This window comes from Oncorhynchus mykiss, chromosome 9, assembly GCF_057628025.1.
Source record: "Oncorhynchus mykiss isolate SJ-2025 chromosome 9, ASM5762802v1, whole genome shotgun sequence".
NCBI lineage: Eukaryota > Metazoa > Chordata > Actinopteri > Salmoniformes > Salmonidae > Oncorhynchus > Oncorhynchus mykiss.
Window position 1 is genome coordinate 22,760,795 of NC_143030.1, and position 21,179 is coordinate 22,781,973.

The following is a 21,179-nucleotide window of genomic DNA, read 5'->3' on the forward strand; positions in this document are numbered from 1 at the left end:
CATTACACCCCTGCACACTATGAGTTATTGAAAAATGCAGGATACTGAAATGACATTTGTTTTTTTCTCCTTGCAGCCAGCGCCAGATATAAAATGGGTAGAAAACAGCAAGCCACTTTTCAAAGTGAAGACCAATGTAGCTTCAACAATATACCCTGAAGTATGTCTTCTACCTTCCAACATTAAAACAACTTGTTAAAGCTATTGTAACAAACACCATAAGACATCTGTGTTCTGTATTTCTCTGTCTAGGATCTGCACCTCCACAAGTTCTTCCAGCACTGCCAGCTGATGAGGTCCTCCTCAGAGGGCAACCCAGCAGAACTCATCAAGTATCTTAAGGTGAGAGAGACACTTCTGTTGTGAAGCCTCATTTATGCTATCACTTGGTATTGCTGTCTCTCTGACTTCAACCCTCATAAATTTTAACTTAATTTCCTGCAGGTCATGCTCTCTCTCTCTCTCTCTCTTTGTCTCTCTCTCTCACTCACAACCCTTTCTCTCTTTCTCGCCATCTCTCTCCCTACTTCCCTCCCTTCCCTAGTGCCTGCATGCCATGGAGGCTCAGGTGAACATTCAATTCCTCCCCACTGTGCTGATGCAGCCGTTTTGAGGTGCTCACCACGGCAACCAAAGAAGCTCAAGAAATCGCTGTCAACTCCACCCGAGTCTTGACCCCTGACCCTATGACGTTATCATGATCTGACCCCATGAAATAGTGACCTAGACATAGTCAGAGTTGTGAATGTGAGTTATAAGTCAATTGATTTGAAAAGGCCTTTTTTTCGGTTGTCAAATATAACACAACAGTCACTGTACAGGAGTTTGCTAAACGGCACAAACAGATTTGGGACGAGGTTATTTGAAATGTGTTAATGGATGTAGGTTGAGGAAAGTAACCATAATATTCTAACTCTTCAGTGTGATTATACACGTCGTTTCCCAGTGCCATGAGGAAGGACTGGAAAACTACCTGCGCTCTTTTCTGAAGGTAAAAACGTCAGGCATTATACACACACGACAGTCAATAATCATTTTGGGGCTCCCGAATGGCGCTGCGGTCTAAGGCACTGCATCTCAGTGCTAGAGGGGTCACTACAGACACCCAGGTTTGAATCCAGGCTGTATCACAACCGGCTGTGATTTGGAGTCCCATAGGGCGGCGCACAATTGACCAGTGTTGTCCGGGGTAGGCCGTCATTGTAAATAAGAATTTGTTCTTAACTGATTTGCCTAGTTAAATAAAGTTTACATTTAATGAGCAGAATCAATGCCTGATCCTTGCCTTACTGATGAATGTAAAGATGCGTAATGCATTTTCAGTTGAAAGTTACTTCAAGTTCATTCATTTCTCATTTGGGATAATGTTCAACATACCATGGAAAGTGATAATGTGAAGGTTGTGTATTAATACCTATTTCTGTGTTGTGTCCCCAGTATGTGTTTGTGTCTGGGAACTCTGGGACCACTCATGAAGTCCTGGCCACCGCAGTTACAGCCATCCTCAAACAGACAGCAGATTTCAACACCAGCAACAAGCTGCTCAAGGTGTGTGTGTGTGTGTGTGTGTGTGTGTGTGTGTGTGTGTGTGTGTGTGTGTGTGTGTGTGTTTACATCCCCATTAGCTTTTGCAGGAACAGCAGCATGCACACACTTTTTTACTTGTTACGTTCAAGCAAAACATGTAAATTCCCATACTGACCAGCAGGTATCACTGCAGCACATGCAACTGAACCAGCCACTTGTTCCTTGAAAGGGAAAGTGGATTCCTTACATTCTTGTGTCGCTAATAAGCATGTTTTGACAGCCCACCATGTTTTCGAAACAATTACTTTTGCGCAGCTTTCTATTGTCAGTACACCCAGGATTCTTGCACACGAAGCCGGTATTATAAAGGCCATATTATAGAACCCATTGATGTTTTTTGATGTTGTCAGACTGTTGATATGATCTTTCTTAGGAAGGATGCATCCCTAATGGCATCGCATTCCCTTTATAGTGCACTACTTTTGACAAGGGCATTATGCAGGCCTCTGGCCCAAGGTAGTGCACTATGAAGTAATAGGGTGGCAATCGGGACGCTATCTAAATGTTTCACAATTGAGCAGTAGGTCCAACTTTTCTGTCCCTCTTCTTCTTTTCTAGTATTATTGGTTCTTCTTTTAGACAATGGCCAAATCCGTGGCCCAGTACCTCCAGGAGGGCAACAGGATCAAGGTCGGTGCATGTTCTATTCTGAATAGGGGTTTATCTTGTGTCCCACATCGAAAATAGTGCACACACCCACACAAAACAGCCATCCCTGACAAGCCCTCAGGTGGAGGGGAACAGTTAGCATTCTTTCTATGCAAATATTTATCATGTGGCGCTGCAGTGTTACATTTCACACACTCTTTCCTCACTGCAAAAAATGTGGCAATGAACACTTCCTCATTCTACAGATATGCAAAGTTCAGTTGGTGATAAGGATATTCCTGCTTGTACTCCTATCTTGGCAACTGTTTAGAAACAGGCCCAGTAAAATTAAGACTGAAGCCTTTACTGCCTTATTAACTAAGGTTGCATAATATTTACTAGTACATTTGAGGATTTTACAAGTTGTGCACATTTTAGTGAGTCATGTTTCATCTCTTAGGCATCCAGCTATGGTGAAAGAAATCTATTTCTCAATGACCAGAAGAGCACAGTTGCTCCTTCCTCCCATCCTATTGGTTAATATACGATTTGTTTATCTGTAGTTGGGGCGAATCAGAACCACAAATCCACACACTTTATACCCATAGAACATCCATTGAGCTCAATTGGAAAATTGCCTTCCCCCAAGTTATGGTTCAGCCCTTATTGAACTGAATTGTCGCTCGGCCCAGAGGTTCACATGCCCCGGGTCACCATCTTGTCGACATCTATTAATGAGCGTGTTGTGTCCTACCAGATGCCCCGTGCCCAGAGGTTTCCAGACAGTTTCCACCAGGTTCTCCAGTCCTTGCTGTTGTCCATCATGCCTCACATCACCATCCGCCATGTTGAGATCCCAGAGGAGGCCCGCTGTGTCAACCTCAGCCTGGCTGGCTTCATCAAGGTCAGGCCCCCATACATTACCTGAACCATACACTACAAGCCCCCATACATTGCCTGAACCATACACTACAGGCCCCCATACACTACAGTACCTGAACCATACACTACTTGCCCCCATACATTACAGTACCTGAACCATACGCTAATGGACGGACATAATACAAAACACACTATTGCTGTTCTGAAAAAGGAATACTGTTGATATTGAGGTCTTCGTTGAAGACCAAACTCCCTTCTGAAACTAGTGATAATGTGTGGGGAATTCAGTGTACGTGTAAGTGAGGTGTTGTATGTGAAAGATGTCCTTGGTGTGCTTAGTTGGTTAGCCCTGGTCTTCTCAATGCCCTGATCTGTGTTTGTCTCCATAGCGCTGTCTGACCTTTATGAACAGAGGCTATGTCTTCAGCCTGGTCAACGACTACATACATGTGTGCCTTCACACTCAAAGACCCCAAGGTACTCGACACCAACAACAGTGCCAACCACAGTACCTCTTAAATTGTTGATCATTTTATTATATACACGTGTATTATATAGGTCCTGTACAATAACCTTTCTGCTATTGTTGATCATGTATCATTAATGCAACTTGGGAACTAAAACAGCCTGCTGTACAGGCTTCTATAGACAGTAGATGCACATTGACTGTGGGAAATGTGCCCTACATAGAAAATAAGAGCGTGCTATAAGGGATCATGAATGGTAATAGTATAATTAAACAGGCTACACAGCTGACTACCATAACATAACACAGTATGACCCTGGCAGGTATAATAAAAAGCCTCTAGCAGTCCTTCAACATGCCTACACATTTGATCAACACTATATTATCAGCCTTCCCATATTTGACTAACAAATAAAAATCAACGTGTACATCCATTTTTTTTATTAACCCTCCGATTGCCGGTGGCTCTACAATGTTTTGTCTCTGGGATGATTTTCAATCCCAATCTCAATCATTTGTAGGATGAAAATAAACCATTTGTTTCTGGTCATCTTAAGTTCCAGTACGTGTGTGTTGGTAAAATGATGATTAAATGACTGAACAAATCATTTTAAATGGAACTGTAACTAAGTAAAACTTATACTCTGTTTTATTATATCTGATTAACAATATGAGTTCATAAGAAGGGATTGTAAGACACGGACAAGGAGTAATTAAAGTTAATGAACACCATTCCAACTAGGAAGAAACAAATGGGTTGGGGACTGTGTAAACACATAAGGTCGTTAACCTAGCGTTGAACCTACAGAAACTCCTAGGTTTTCTGTTAATTAGAACTGTCAGCTCAGTGGTGATCGATAATGTTGAGGGGTCAAAAGTTACCTAGGAGTGTGTTAGTAAGTTAGAATGAACTTTTCACCTCACTTTGTCCCGGTCGAGAGGAGGGGATTCTGTTAAAGCAATGAAATGACGTCATGATCTGTATATAAACTGTTGCTCGTGGTTAAGTGTCAGCGCGCTCCGAGAATAAATTCTGTTACCTATTATTGAAAGACTGGTCTGCGTCTATTTTATGCAAACAAGAATATTATAAATTCTCATAAAATAGATTAAGGGTTTTCAATTGATGAAAGCACATTGGCATAATTAAATTACAGTAACTGGGTGTTGTCTTAGGAGTTGTTTTGTAACGCTAGAGCGGTTTGTTGACTGACAGGTCTTGACAGAGATGAAGTTTGACTTCTTGATGACGGTGTGTAACCACGAGCACTACATCCCCTCAACCTGCCCATGGCCTTCGGCCGCACCAAGCTGCAGAGAGTACAGGGTAAGGGGCTCCTAATCTCACGCCATGCTTCTCTGTTATATCAGCCACCATAGAAATAAGTATGAATAGAAAGGGAGTCACCATTCAAGTCAATGATGACATAGTGGGTGGATTGGCATCCATTTTGAGTGTACCCATGCCTAGAAGGCAAGTCAGGAAGTGTACCCGTTAATCTGTGCTGTGATTTGTTGAGTCAACTCAACTGGCATTAGAAAAAATCAATTCCATTGCATGAGCCACATCAGTTAGCATCATTTGAATGAACATTCTACATTGCCATGGCAATCCAGCATCCGTTGATAGAACATTCCAAAATACCATGGACATGCTTGCATCCCAATACCAGACAGCCATTGTGAGTATACAGTACCAGTCAATTGCCAGGGTTAGAGCTTCCAAGTCCGTTCTGTTCATTCTCATTTCTAGGCGTGCCACACACAACCATCTATTACTGAGGTGCATAACTCAGGCCTTGTTCTGCAGTTTGTGCTGGTTTTCCTTTCTCCCTGGTCACTTAAAGGGAAACTTCACCACTTTTCAACCTTATATTCATCCTCAATATGAGTTTGAAAAGTGGTGAATTTCCCCTTTAATGTATCAATTAATGTAACTGATGGAAAAAATGTACTTGCAGTACAAGGACCCTTGAGGATCAAGTCTAATACAGAGCAGACCATGTGGAGTCTAGCAAAAGGGGGGTTGTTAAATTAATTATATGAATGATATTTACCAAAGCCACAGTATATTATTGTAATAGTACTGCATGCTATGTTCATTTATTTTACTCATTTGTTTCTCCTCCCTCTTGTTTTGCTTGTGGTTGTCAGATTTTATTTCGTACGCGACGGAGCTTTTTGGCACAGTAGGTGCCATGTTTGAGTCGGCATGCAACTGAGTCGGCATGCAACTAACCCACTTCTGCTACCTCCTTCTATCCAGGAAACTCCTAAACTCTTCATGATTGCTAAAATCCGAACCGCCTGCTTGGACCAATGTTTTGTTGTGGCCTGGAGATTGTCACACTTGCTGTCTTTGAACGAGGAAATCTAATTACTTTTCTCTGTTTGATGTTTTGACTGATGATTTCAGACGAGGGGAGAGTATTTATTGCTGCCGCTGCATGAGGGACTGCTGCCATACATTCTCTCTCTATTCCTCTCTTCCATTTTCTCTCTCTCCCTTCCTCTCTTCTCTCTTGTTGGCTGCTTTTCCTTCATTCTAGTCCAACTCATCCCAAACCATCTCAATTGGGTTGAGGTCGGGTGATTTGTGAAGGCCAGGCCATCTGATGCTGGACTCCATCACTCTCCTTCTTGGTCAAATAGCCCTTACACAGCCTGGAGGTGTGTTGGGTCATTGTCCTGTTGAAAAACAAATGATAGTCCCACTAAGCGCAAACCAGTCGGATAATGTATTGCTGCAGAATGCTGTGGTAGCCATGCTGGTTAAGTGTGCCTTGAATTCTAAATAAATCACAGATAGTGTCACCAGCAAAGCAACCCCACACCACCTCCTCCATGCTTCACGGTGGGAACCACACATGCGGAGATCATCCGTTCACCTACTCTGCGTCTCACAAAGAAATGGATATTGGAACCAAAAATCTCACATTTGGACTCAGCAGACCAAAGGACAGATTTCCACCAGTCTAATGTCCATTGCTCGTGTTTCTTGGCCCAAGCAAGTCTCTTCTTATTGGTGTCGTTTAGTAGTGGTTTCTTTGTAGCAATTCGACCATGAAGGCCTGATTCACGCTGTCTCTTCTGAACAGTTGATGTTGAGATGTGTCTGTTACTTGAACTCTGTGAAGCATTTATTTGGGCTGCAATCTGAGTTAACTCTATTGAACTTATCCTCTGCAGCAGAGGTAACTCTGGGTGAGCCAGTTTCATCATAGCGCTTGATGGTTTTTGCAACTGCGCTTGTTCTTGAAATTGTATGGATTGTCTTAAATTAATGATGCTGTCATTTGAGTTTGATTAGATTTTAACAGGGACAGTGCACATTAATCAATGTTTCAGTAGAAGTGCCGGTTTTAGCCAGCCGGCTAATTTTCAACCGCAGTCTCTGGGCAGGTTATTAAAAACAATTACAATATAGACAATCATTGAGCAGTGAGCACACGCAGAGCAACATAGGACAAGCAAGACATAGCATACAGACAGAGCAACATAGAACAAAAAGCAGAAAGACAAAATTCATAAAAGCAACAAAAGCAACACACCTCACAAGCTATAGACAACATGGAAAGCGACAATACACAGCTAGGGATTATGTTCACAAATCAAAAAAATTCAAGCATTTTGTGAAAGTGTGATATGTGGTGGAGGTATGTGTGTCTGATGGCAGTGTATTCCAGACATGGGAAGCTCTCACAGAGAAAGTGAATTTACTAAATGTGCTTTTCCTTAGGGGAACTATACAGTCACCTCTCATGGCAGACCTTGTGGGTCTGCTACCATATGTTTGGGTTTTCTGTTTAACAAAAATACTGAGTGGAGGGGGAGCCAGGCCATTTAGGATCTTGAATACAAGACATGCGTTGGTGTATTGCACAAGATTTTCCCAACTCAGGAGCCAATGCTTTCTGAGGATGTAACAGTGATGATGGCTATTGGGCTTCCTATCAAGCACTTTGAGAGCCTGTTTGTAGACAGACTGAATAGGTTTTAATGTTGTACAGCAAGTTTGGGCCCAACTAGTCAAGCAGTATGTTAAGTGGGGGAGTATCATAGATTTGAAGTACAGTTTTACTACCTCTGTAGTCAAACAATTTCGTATAAATCGGAAATTAGCTAGGTTGAATTTGGTTATTTTGAATTTGTTTTTTCACATGCTTTTTAAAAGAGAGGTTGGAATCGAGTATGATGCCAAGGTACTTAAAATCAGATACCACCTGGAGCTTCTCCCCTGGCTCAGTAGCATCTGTTGCCCTCTTTGTGAAGAACATGCAAACAGTTTTTTCACATTGAGATGCAAACACGAGTCACTGTCCCACTTTGTAACCTGGACCATTACAGTAGTGAGTTCTCATGCAGCTTGTTGTTTGCTCTTTGCATGCACATATGTCACTGTATCATCTGCATACATTTGAACTTCAGACCCAGTACAGACAGAAGGCAGATCATTAACGTACAGGCTGAACAGGAGGGGCCCCAGTATTGACCCTTGGGGCACGCCCACATCATAGCTAAGAGTGAGCGACAGCTCATTGCTCACTCTGACACACTGAGTTCTGCCTTCAATGTATGATTTCATCCATCTCAAGGCATTGGGGGGAAAAGTTTAACTTGGACAATTTTGTGATGAGAATCTCATGGTTAACAGTATCAAAATGTATCTTTGCTTATTTGAGCTGTTCTTGCCATGATATGGACTTAGCCCTATTTGGTAAAAGACCATCTTCTATATACCACCCCTACCTTGTCACAACACAACTGATTGTCTCAAACGCATTAAGAAGGAATGATATTCCACAAATTAACTCTTAACAAGGCACACCTGTTAAATGCATTCCATTTGACTACCTCATGAAGCTGGTTGAAAGAATGCCAATAGTGTCCAAAGCTGTCATCAAGGCAAAGGGTGGCTACTTTTAAGAATATCAAATATATTTTACTACATGATACCATATGTGTTATTTCATAGTTTTGATTTATTCACTATTATTCTCCAAGGTAGAAAATAGTCAAAATAAAGAAAAACCCTTGAATGAGTAGGTGTGTCCAAACTTTTGACTAGTACTGTACATCAAAACATATTATACAATTACATGTAGAAAGTGTTCATGGTCTCATAGGTGTTTCTCTGCTTTCCCTGGTTAGAAGGTGGTGGTGTTTCCCTGGTTAGAAGGTGGTGGTGTTTCAGATTTGTGAACATAATCCCTTTCTCTGATTTCCCTGGTTAGAAGGTGGTGGTGTTTCAGATTTGTGAACATAATCCCTTTCTCTGATTTCCCTGGTTAGAAGGTGGTGGTGTTTCAGATTTGTGAACATAATCCCTTTCTCTGATTTCACTGGTTAGAAGGTGGTGGTGTTTCAGATTTGTGAACATAATCCCTTTCTCTGATTTCCCTGGTTAGAAGGTGGTGGTGTTTTGCATTGGAGAAAAATGTTGCAGAGTCCATGTGTTCAACATGTGATGTTGTCGCATTTCTCCCTGTAATTTGTCAGGCATGTCATTCCATGAGTGAAACAGGATATCTACCATGTCACTTGAATGCTACCATTCAGTCGCATGTTAAAGAGATTGGTTGATTGAAATCATAGATGCGCCCCTATATATTTAAGCAGGGCAGACTGCACCTGTTGCTAGTACCCGTGTGTGTTTCCTATGTAGTGCATCACATTGGGTATTGGGACGGTGACATATTCTTTGATTTGGCTCTGTACTTCGGATTTGAAATTATACAATTACTATGAGGTTAAAGTGCAGAATGTCAGCTTTAATTTGAGGGAATTTTCATCCATATCAGGTGAACAGTTCAGAAATCACAGCTCTTTTTATACAAAAGTGTAGTGCTTGGTCACATATTCATAGCACGCAGTGACTACATCAAGCTTGGTGAATCTACAAATTAGTTGGATGCATTTACTGTTTGTTTTGGTTGTGTTTCGAATTATTTTGTGGTAAATTAGAAATGAATGGCAAAGAATGCATTGTGTCATTTTGGGGTAATTTGTTTGTGTAAATAAGAATAGAATATGTTTCTGAACACTTCTGCATTCATGTGTATTCTACCATGATTACAGATAGTCCTGAATGAATCGTGAATAATGATGAATGAGAAAGTTACAGACGCACATAGATCATACCCCCAAGACATTCTAACCTCTCATCATTTCAATAACAGGGGAGGTTATCTTTGGGGGGGGTATGATATTTATGCCTCTAACTTTCTCACTCATCATTATTGACAGTTTATTCAGGATTATCCGTAATCGTGGTAGCATCCACAATAATGTAGATGTGTTTAGAAACATATTATATTGTTATTTACAATAAAAATTGCTCCAAAATGACACACTACTTTATTTTCTATTGACTACAAAATAATGTGAAACACAACCAAAACAAACAAAATCCAACTAGTTTCTAGATGCACAAGCTTGATGTGGGGTGGCAGGGTAGCCTAGTGGTTAGAGCGTTGGACTAGCAAGTTCAAACCCCCGAGCTGACAAGGTACAAATCTGTCGTTCTGCCCCTGAACAGGCAGTTAACCCACTGTTCCTAGGCCGTCATTGAAAATAAGAATTTGTTCTTAACTGACTTGCTTAGTTAAATAAAGGTAAAATAAAAATCATTTTTAAAAATCATTGTGTGCTATGAATATTGGACCAAATACTACAAGCTTTACTACTTTAATACACATGAATTTGTTCCAATATTTTTGGTTCCCTAAAATAGGGGGACTGTGTACAAAATGTGCTGTAATTTCTAAACAGTTCATGGATATGGATGAAAGTCTGCGCTTTAAATTAAGTTGACACTCTGCACTTTAACTTTATAGTCATTGTATAAAATCCAAAGTTCTGGAGTACTGAGCCAAAACAACAAAACATGTGTCACTATCCCAATACTTTTGGAGCTCACTGTAGTGCACTGCTTTTGGCCAGGAAATAGGCTGTGATTAAGGACATGACCTAACCATGTTGACCATTGACCCCAGACCATAGCCTGGAGTCTGCGCTGACGGAGGAGTACTGTAAGAACCACTTCCTGGTGGGTCTGCTGCTTAGGGAGGTGGCCGAGGCCCTGCAGAGGTCAGACAGCTAGCAGTGGCCGTGCTGAAGAACCTGCTTATCAAACACGCCATGGATGACCGTTACACCCAGGACAAGGTGAGGAGGAAGTGGAGACAGACAGACAGACAGACAGCTACACCCAGAATGAGGTGAGGGGGTGACGGCAGACCTGCCAACCTGCACGCATTTTGCGTACCATACATGCAATTTGACGTCAAAGCACGCCTGTAAGAAAAACAACCCAAATTACGCAACAGTAGGATTCTATTTGGCACATTGTGGTTTTTGACTCATCCATCTGAAGTTGGAGCTGAGCCAATGAAAACAACTTGGGCAAGGAGAAATATCTCTAGCTTACCGCTCCAGCCTGCCCCCCCCCCTGTAGTCATACTATTTTCCTCCCTCGAGCTGGATGGTAGCTCTCCACTTCGTCCATTAATACACTGATGTATAAGGAAAAAGGGCACAGAAAAAAAGGGGAATTAACTGTTTTCCAAATACATTTTCCTCAATTGTATGTGTTAGTCAAGCACATTGCCACTATTATTTTGTAGTTATGCCACTATTATTTTGTAGTTATGCCACTATTATTTTGTAGTTAGCTCCTGGAGTGAGGAGTGTTCACTGTCTCTCCTGAATCAAGATAAGAAAGTCGTCTGTTATGCAAATCCATACTGTATCAGCCTTGTAGATGCAAATAGTCACTGGTAGCCAAGCTTTGCGATAAAGGCCAGCTTTCGAATAGTGTACCTCTCATAATACAGTAGATACAGAATAAAACAATGAATAAAAGTCCCATGATGGTAGTGACTGTCCATTACTGCTTATCACTTACTAACCATCATTTATTCACTTTACTTTACTTTAGTAAAATACTTCAGTTGTTGTGTATATTACATTTGTTTTATTAGATGACTTTATTATTTTATTCAGGGTCTCATCTCTATAGAGCTGCTGCCTTATGCTGTCTGACAAAAACACTATTTTGTAGTTCTTCAAAGTAAATAATGCATACTTTTCTCACTGCTGAATACCACCTATCAATCACTTTGATCATGTATAGTGGCCTGTTGGAATCTACAGCGCCCTACTAAGTTGCACAGTTCATGTGTTAGTCAAGCACATTGCCACTTATTTTGTAGTTAGCTCCTTAGCTTAGGCATCATTACGACAAAGGTGGTTAGCTACAGTGTTTATCCGACGTCTGCATGGGCCGTGCGGCGTTTACGGGTATACGGCCTCTGCAGAACCCATGGGATTTATGCAATTAATGACAGCTATAACTTGAGATTGTTGGAAAACCTGTCAAATTATAATAACTTAATTATTAACTTGATGTTACTCTATTCATCCCCCCCTTCTGCATGTCAGAACCAGCAGGCCCGGATCTGTCTGCTGTACCTTCCACTGCTTGAGCTGCTCTACCAGAACCTCAAGCAGCTGTCTGCCCAGCGACACACCTCCAGCCCTGGCCTGGGCTTCACCGTGAGTCCCTCCACCCCTGGAGGTCCTGACTTACTCTAGCTAGTCTCATGATATATCAATCATATATTGACGTTTTGGAGTTTTAACTGAAAATGTTAATTGGTATTTCAGTTAGTTTCCTGAATTTACTGAAATGAAATTGATCCCAACCCTATGGTTGTCCCTTGCTTTTGCAGGGTTCCAGAGATGACTTGAGATCAACCAGCTCGATGGACAGCCGCAGGACCAGCACGGCCGTCGATAAAGACCACGGTCAGTGGGACATCTGTCCTCAATGTGTTAACCCCTCATCGCTGTGTGTTTGTCTGTACGGTAGAGCAGGTGAGCAGACCCATTAGAACGGCATCATGTCCCATCAAAATGTTGCTCTGATGTTTTTGAACCAAAACATCAGAGCAATAATACATTATTGTCCATTTGGTTAGAACAGAAATTCTCCTTCTGCTTTTTTCCCCAAACCCACACACCACAGGAGGCTGGTGAGGGGAGGACGTGTGGAATGGAGTAAGTAAATGGAACAGTATTAAATACATGGAAACCAGAGGATCTCTTGACACCATCTGTTTCATACAATTCCATCCAACCCGTCCTCCCCAATTAAGGTGCCACACACATCAAGAAGCACAGGGTCAACCACAGTGCAGTGCCTATATTTTTGCTGTTAAATGGCTTGCTCGAGGGCAGAATGGTAGTGTTAGTAATGACATAAGAGGCCCATTCAATCTCCATTTATTCTGTATCACCTGGCCTGGGGCTTGAACCAGCAACCTTTCTAACCAGTCCACCTCTATAACCTCTGGGCTACCTACCGCCCACAAAATGTATTTGAGAAGCTATGTAAACATGTTTCTTTGTTCTCCCCAGGTCCAGGAAATCAGAATGGCCACCCGGTGAGGAGGGAGGACTCCAGAGGATCTCTGTTCATAGACTCTGGCACTCCAGACAGCTTTGAGGTACGAGACAGAGGGAGGGTGGTGGATTGGCCAATACAAATGAAACAGAAGCAGAGGTGGTGTCCTAAATGGCACCCTATTCCCTATATAGTGCACTACTTTTGACCAGGGCCCATAGGGTAGTGCACTATAACGGGACTAGGATGCCATACGGGACACAACCAGAGAGAATGCCCTGGGCATTGTTCAGTAGGGAACATCGTAGCAACAGTCAAATATTGAATTTGATGTTTCACATCCTGCTCTTTTTAAAAATAAACATGGTTCTTATACCATGTTTTCTCACTCTGTGGTCAGACAGAGAGAGAGAGAGACACAGAGAGACAGCAGCCTCATCTCTGTTGTTGTTTTTCCGGTCACATATTGACGCTTGGGTCTTTCTCAAACACTTGAAGGCCGTTATATACTATAACTGTTGGTTCACATAGTTAAAAAGATACTATCCAGTGTCTTGACTCTGTGTCAGCGTTCTAGAAACATGTTGGATTGAGATCAGATGAAGAAAACCAGTCATGTAATAAGACAAGAGCAGATGTCACTCTGCTTTCAATCATCCTTTTTCTTACTCATGGTACGACTGAGTGCCACACTCAGCTTCTAATGATTATATTTCTTACTATGTGGTATGAATTAAAGCCACTTGTTCTCAATTGTGTTTTTTCTTCCTCTGTGGTGTTTTTCACTCAGCTTCACAGAAGGGGCACTGAGGTGAGACAAACAGACAGAGAGAGCCTGATCTCATGTTTTTTCCCCCCCGACAGATATTGTCCGATTTTGTTTTCGAAATGTAACGTATGATTTTATTTGAAAGTTTACATTTAGGATTGTATTTAAGAGAGAGGAGGGTTGATATTGCCATGTTTTCTTCCTCTGTGGTGTATTGTCCTCCAGCTTCACCGGCGGGGCTCCACTATGAGCAGCAGTACTACTCTCCCTCCCATAGGCAGACTGGGCCACTATGAAATCAAAGGACTGCTGCTGTGTTTTCTTCACATCATCAGGACCATCTCGGAAGGTCAGCCAACACAACATTACATACGCCTATAGCACTGTATTATACTATAGGATTATCCAGAGATCCTATGAAATTATTTATTGTTAAAGAATTATTATTGAGTTGTATATGTAATTCTATGGCAATGTATGTATCTCTATGGACAGCAACACAGTTGCTTTTTTTAGTACTGTGTAGATCTGTACCTAAAATGGTTTTATGATACATACCTAGATACTGTATGAATACTTTATATTATATGTTGTTTTTTTCCCTATATTATACAGGCATAATAACAGAATATATCTACACATTTTCATTGGCTCCCTCATTTGTAGAATTTCTGACTTATGTTGTTTTAGCGGACATGGGTAACATTCCAAATGACACTGGCCTGGTCATTGTGTAATTGTTTCCTGTTGGCCTGCTTGGTGACTCAGTGTCTATCTCTCTCCTGTTGTGTCTCTGTCTCTAGACACACTGCTGGCCTACTGGAACAAGGTCAACCCTCAGGGCATCATCAACTTCCTCAGTCTACTGGAGTGAGTACACACAACCTCTGAGTGGATGCAGGATTACAATAGATTATATTCTACAGTGCCTTCGGAAAGTATTCAGACCCCTTGACTTTCCACATTTACCTTACACACTTATCTTACAGCCTAAAGTGGATGAAATAAAACATTTTCCTCAATCTACACAAAATAACCCATAGTGTCAAAGCGAAAACAGTTTTGTTTTCATATTTATGAAAAATTAAAAATAAATATACAAGTATTCAGACCCTTTGCTATGAGACTTGAAATTGAGCTCAGGTGCATCCTGTTACCATTGATCATCCTTGAGATGTTTCTATAACTTGGAGTCCACCTGTGGTAAATTCATTTGATTGGACATGATTTGGAAAGGCACACACTGGTCTATATAAGGTCCCACAGTTGACATTGCATGTCAGCAAAAACCAAGCCATGAGGTCGAAGGAATTGTCTGTAGAGCTCCGAGACAGGATTGTGTCGAGGCACAGATCTGGGGAAGGGTACCAAAACATTTCTGCAGCATTGAAGATCCCCAGGAACACAGTGGCCTCCATCATTCTTAAATGGAAGACATTTGAAACCACCAAGACTCTTCTTAGATCTGGCCCCCTGGCCAAACTGAGCAATTGGGAGAGAAGGGCCTTGGTCAGGGTGGTGACCAAGAATCCGATGGTCACTCTTCTCTGTGGAGATGGGAGAACCTTCCAGAAGGACAACCATCTCTGCAGCACTCCACCAATCAGGCCCTATGGTAGAGTGGCCAGACAGAAGCCACTTCTCAGTAAAAGGCACATGACAGCCTGCTGGCCTGAATGCCAAACGTCACGTCTGGAGGAAACCTAGCTCCATCCCTACGGTAAAGCAAGCATGGTAGTGGCAGCATCATGCTGTGTGTGGATGTTTTCCAGAGGCAGGAACTGGGAGACTAGTCAGGATCGAGGGAAAGCTGAACAGAACAAAGTACAGAGATCCTTGATGAAAACCTGCTCAGGACCTCGGACTGGGGCGAAAGTTCACCTTCCAACAGGACAACGACCTTAAGCACACAGCCAAGACAACGCAAGAGTGACTTTGGGACAAGTCCCTGAATGTCCTTGAGTGCCCCAGTCAGAGCCTGAACTTGAACCCAATCAAACATCTCTGGAGAGACCTGAAAATAGCTGTGCGGCAACACTCCCCATCCAACCTGAATGGGAGAAACTCCCCAAATACAGGTGTGCCAAGCTTGTAGCGTCATTCCAAAGAAAAAAAACCTGTTTAAAAACCTATTGCTTTTTTATTATTAACCAGAGTGTCGATTGACGAGGGGGAAAAAACTATTTATTTTTAGAGTAAGTCTGTAACTAAACAAAAAAAGTCAAAGGAGTCTGATTTACTTTCCGAATGCAATGTATTGAGGGTGTGTTCATAAATTCACTCTGGAGTTCGAGTGCGCTCAGAGCGTGCTCTCGTCGTTCGTAAATTCATTGTTCTCAGATTGTGCATTCGTAAATTCAGTTTTAGTCGGATTGTTCGTTCGTAAATTCAAAGCGTTTCGATCTTGGAGCGTTCAGAGCGCACACTGGACACTGGCCAAGGAGTCGGGTTGATCCAAGCGTTCTGACCTCACAACAGCAGTCAAGCATTTCGCTACACCCGCAATAGCATCTGCTAAACACGTGTATGTGACCAATCTGATTTGATTTGCAGCACCCAAGCTAACTGGCTAAAGTTGGCTAGCTTGCTAGCTACTTCCAGACACAAATGAGAGAATACCTCACTCTGACCATTTTACTCACCCTAGCACCCTGGCTGGTTAGGCTGTTTTCATGTTAGCATTGGTGACTGTGTTATGTCAACCATTTCATTCAGTTTTTTGGCCGATGTTTACTTTCACCTGTCATAACAACCGAGTTTAAGATTACACACCCTGAGCTGTAGTTACAGTGAAGCCCTAAAACTTGTCAATTGTCACATTAAAAAGTCTGTGTTTGTGAACAGGCAGCCATTTGTCAACAAAGACATGTTATTCATTGCAAGTTAGATAGAATTACAGCCTTAGGACATACAGTCGAAGTCAGAAGTTTACATACACCAGCAAAATATTTAAACTCAGTTTTTCATAATTCCTGACATGTAATCCTAGTAGCCTTCTACAAGGTTCCCAAAATAAGTTGGATGAATTTTGGCCCATTCCTCCTGACAGAGCTGGTGTAACTGAGTCAGGTTTGTAGGCCTCCTTGCTTGCACACGCTTTTTCAGTTCTGCCCACAGATTTACTATAGGATTGAGGTCAGGGCTTTGTGATGGCCACTCCAATACCTTGACTTTGTTGTCCTTAAGCCAATTTGGCCACAACTTTGGAAGTATGCTTGGGGTCAATGTCCATTTGGAAGACCCATTTGCGACTAAGCTTTAACTTCCTGACTGATGTCTTGAGATGTTGCTTCAATATACCCACGTAATTTTCCATCCTCATGATGCCATCTATTTTGTGAAGTGCACCATTCCCTCCTTCAGTAAAGCACCCCCACAACATGATGCTGCCACCCCTGTGCATCACGGGTTGGGATGGTGTTCCCCCTTTTTCTTCCTCATTATGGCCAAACCGTTCTATTTTTGTTTCATCAGACCAGAGGACATTTGAAAAAAGTACGATCTTTGTCCCCATGTGCAGTTGCAAACGGTAGTCTGGCTTTTTTATGGTGGTTTTGGAGCAGTGGCTGCTTCTTTGCTGAGCAGCCTTCCAGGTTACATCGATATAGGACTCGTTTTACTGGGGATATAGATACTTTCGTACCTGTTTCCTCCAGCATCTTCACAAGGTCCTTTGCTGTCTTCCAAGACCTCAGAAAAAAATGTATAGACCTCCACAAGTCTGGTTCATCCTTGGGATAAATTTCCAAACACCTGAAGGTACCACGTTCAGCTGAACAAACAATAGTACGCAAGTATAAACACCATGGGACCACGCAGCCGCCTTACCGCTCAGGAAGGAGACACGTTCTGTCTATTTGCACATCACTAAGTCAACTATGTAATTTTTTAAAATTTTATTTAACTAAGCAAGTCAGTGAAGAACCCATTCTTATTTTCAATGACGGCCTAGGAACAGTGGGTTAACTGCCTGTTCAGGGGCAGAACGACAGATTTGTACCTTGTCAACTCGGGGGTTTGAACTTGCAACCTTCCGGTTACTAGTCCAACCACTAGGCTACCCTGCCGCCCAATGAACAAGACTAGTAATGAACAAGACTATTATTAATAACATTATACCACCCCTCTTAAAATCTCTTTCAGGACGTGCCTGGTGCAGTTCTGCTATGTTGGAAAGAGGAACATTGGGAGGTAGGATGATGTTTGGATTCTGTACTGCACTAATAGGTAGGGCTACTAATTCTGTCCTAAACAGGTACATGGTACATGTGTCTCTGTGTGTTCTTTGCTAGTCAAATAAATTATATAATGGTCATTGTCCCACACCCATCTTGAGACTTGGAGGTCAAAGCTTGTTATTCCTTTTTCATATTTGTTCCTTGTTCCTTGCTAATATATTATGTCATTGTTTATGTGCCTACTCTTATCTTTAGGTATGTCTCTAAGTCTGGCTTATCAAGTTTTAATACGTTTTAATGTGTACAAGTACAATGAAATGCCTTTCTTGGAAGCTCCAAACCCAACAATGCAGTAATCACTATCAATGTTAGTTGAAAATAACATCAAGTAGAAGAAAAACACACAAACAGTAAGAACTAAGAAGAGCATGAGAAAGTATCAAGATACAGAGCCTTCAGAAAGTATTCACACCCCTTGACTTTTTCCACATTTTGTTGTGTTACAGCCTGAATTTAAAATTGATCTAATTTAGACTTTTTTTTCACTGGCCTACACACAATACCCCTTAATGTCAAAGTGTAATTATGTTTTTCAAAATTGTAACAAAATAATGAATTCATGAAAAGCTTAAATGTCTTGATTCAATAACTATTCAATCCCGTTTGTTATGTCAAGCCTAAGTAGGTTCAGGAGTACAAATGTGCTTAACAAGTCACATAATAAGTTCCATGGACTCATTCAGTGTGCAATAGTGTTTAACATGATTTTTGACTACCTGTCACGAGAATTAGGTTCTCAATGTTTATACCCCAAGTCAATTTAATGACTCTGTCTGCAACCAGGATTTGTAAGATACTGGTTGGAATGAAAACAGACAGAGGCCCAGTCCACAATAGTCAAATGTTTATTCACGGGAACATTCTGGCGTGCACAGTACAAAGACCTTCATTTTATAGTGACACACATACTTACACACAAAACATTAGTTATCATACGCCCACACTGTCCTGTTACCCAGCCGACGTAGGGAGAGACCCTGGGAAGTCCTCAGTGCCGAGACGCTGGGAAGTTCTCAGTGCCCCAGCCAAGGTCGGCCCCGAATCTTGCTCAGACAGACAATCTTATCAAGACACTAGATATATTGTCAACAAACATTAATTCTGACTACGAACTACACTCTCAGATATAATTCTACTGACTAAATCACATACAGCATTAAAATAGTCTAATGATGCTAATCAATTTCATACTATCATAAGGTTTCAGAGTTATGGTCTCCGAGGGTAATATTCTAAACATTCTCACACTACCTCATCTCTGTACCCCACACATACAATTATCTGTAAGGTCCCTCAGTCAAGCAGTGAATTTCAAACACAGATTCAACCACAAAGACCAGGGAGGTTTTCCAATTCTTCACAAAGATGGTCACCTATTGGTAGATTTTTAAAAAAAGCAGACATTGAACATCCCGTTGAGCATGGTGATGTTATTAATTACTCTTTGGATGTTGGGTCAATACACCCCAGTCACTACAAAGGTCCAGCTGTGCTTCCAAACTCAATCTCGTCATTCGCATGCAGTAAAGACAGAGACACAGGGGACGCAGATCCGGGAAATCACTGGAGAATAAACTGTATGACATCTGTTTAAGACAATCTTACCAACGGGACATTAAACACTGTCAAATCTTACGTTTCACCGAGTCGTGGCTGATCGATGACACAGATAATATACAGTTGGCTGGGTTTTCCGTGATTCGGCAGGACAGAACAGCTACATCCGGTAAGTTGAGGGTGGTGGTGTGTGTCTATTTGTCAATAACAGCTGGTACGCAATGTCTACATTATCTACCAAGAGAGTTTTCATCTATATTTTTCATGGCCGTCTATTTACCACCACAAACCGATGCTGGCACTTAGACGGCACTCAATGAGCTGTATAAGGCCATAAGCTAACACCTCCAGACGAGCTTCAATGCCATACAACACTCCTTCCGAGGCCTCCAACTGCTTTTAAATGCAAGTAAAACTAAGTGCATGCTCTTCAACCGATTGCTGCCCGCACCCTCACGCCCGACTAGCATCACTAATCTGGACGGTTCTGACCTAGAATATGTGGACAACTACAAATACCTAAGTGTCTGTTTAGACTGTAAACTTTCCTTCCAGACTCACATTAAGCATCTCCAATACAAATTAAATCTAGAATCGGCTTTATATTTCGCAACAAAGCCTCCTTCACTCACGCCGCCAAAAATATTATCGTAAAACTGACTATCCTACGATCCTTCGGCGATGTCATTTACAAAATAGCCTCCAACTCTACTCAGCAAATTGGATGTAGTCTATCACAGTGCCATCCGTTTTGTCACCAAAGCCCCATATACTACGCACCACTGCGACCTGTATGATCTCGTTGGCTGGCCCTCACTACATATTCGTCGCCAAACCCACTGGCACCAAGCCATCTAAGTCTATGCTAGGTAAAGCCCCGCCTTATCTCAGATCACTGGTCACCATAGCAACACCCACCCGTAGCACGAGCTCCAGCAGGTATATTTCACTGGTCATCCCCAAAGCCAACACTTCCTTTCGCCGCCTTTCCTTCCAGTTCTCTGGTGCCAATGACTGGAGCGAATTGCAAATATCGCTGGAGTCTTATATCTCCCTCTCTAACTTTAAGCATTAGCTGTCCGAGCAGTTCACCGGTCACCTGTACTGAGCCAATCTGTAAATAGCACACCTAACTACTTCATCCCCATATTGTTACTTGTCCTCTTACTCTTTTGCACCCTAGTATCTCTACTTGCACATCATCATCTGCACATCTATCACTCCAGTGTTAATGCTAAACTGGAATTATTTCGCATCCATGGCCTATTTATTGCCTTACCTCCCTACTCTTCTACATTTGCACACACTGTACATATATTTCTGCCTTGTGCTATTGACTGTACATTTGTTTGTAACTCTGTTGTTTTGTCAAACTGCTTTTCTTTATCTTGGCCAGGTCGCAGTTGTAAATGAGAACTTGTTCTCAACTGGCCTACCTGGTTAAATAAAGGTGAATTAAGCAAACAAGAAAATGATCATCCAGAAGTGGCGTTCCTAGTAACCAGGGACTTTAATGCAGGCGAACTTAAATTTGTTTTACCAAATTTCTACCAGCAGGTCACGTGCATTCAGAGGGTAAAAAATTCTAGACCACCTTTACTCCACACACGGAGATGTGTACAAAGCTCTTCCTCACCCTCCATTTGGCAAATCTGACCATAATTCAATCATCCTGATTCCTGCGTA

The 21,179-nt window shown here is 41.9% G+C and overlaps 1 pseudogene across 1 annotated transcript in view; it reads left to right on the plus strand.

Annotated features, from left to right (window-relative positions):
- LOC110532966 (dedicator of cytokinesis protein 11-like) overlaps positions 1 to 21,179 on the plus strand; it is a 92,084-nt pseudogene that overhangs the window by 28,463 nt on the left and 42,442 nt on the right. The window contains exons 20-37 of the transcript XR_016483550.1: positions 77 to 160; positions 253 to 342; positions 545 to 697; positions 922 to 991; positions 1,438 to 1,548; positions 2,146 to 2,217; positions 2,933 to 3,079; positions 3,447 to 3,534; positions 4,740 to 4,850; positions 10,519 to 10,690; positions 11,966 to 12,079; positions 12,256 to 12,331; positions 12,944 to 13,032; positions 13,720 to 13,740; positions 13,924 to 14,047; positions 14,502 to 14,568; positions 17,842 to 17,889; positions 19,644 to 19,662. The product of XR_016483550.1 is annotated as a dedicator of cytokinesis protein 11-like (transcript). The remainder of the gene's footprint in view (positions 1 to 76; positions 161 to 252; positions 343 to 544; positions 698 to 921; positions 992 to 1,437; positions 1,549 to 2,145; positions 2,218 to 2,932; positions 3,080 to 3,446; positions 3,535 to 4,739; positions 4,851 to 10,518; positions 10,691 to 11,965; positions 12,080 to 12,255; positions 12,332 to 12,943; positions 13,033 to 13,719; positions 13,741 to 13,923; positions 14,048 to 14,501; positions 14,569 to 17,841; positions 17,890 to 19,643; positions 19,663 to 21,179) is intronic.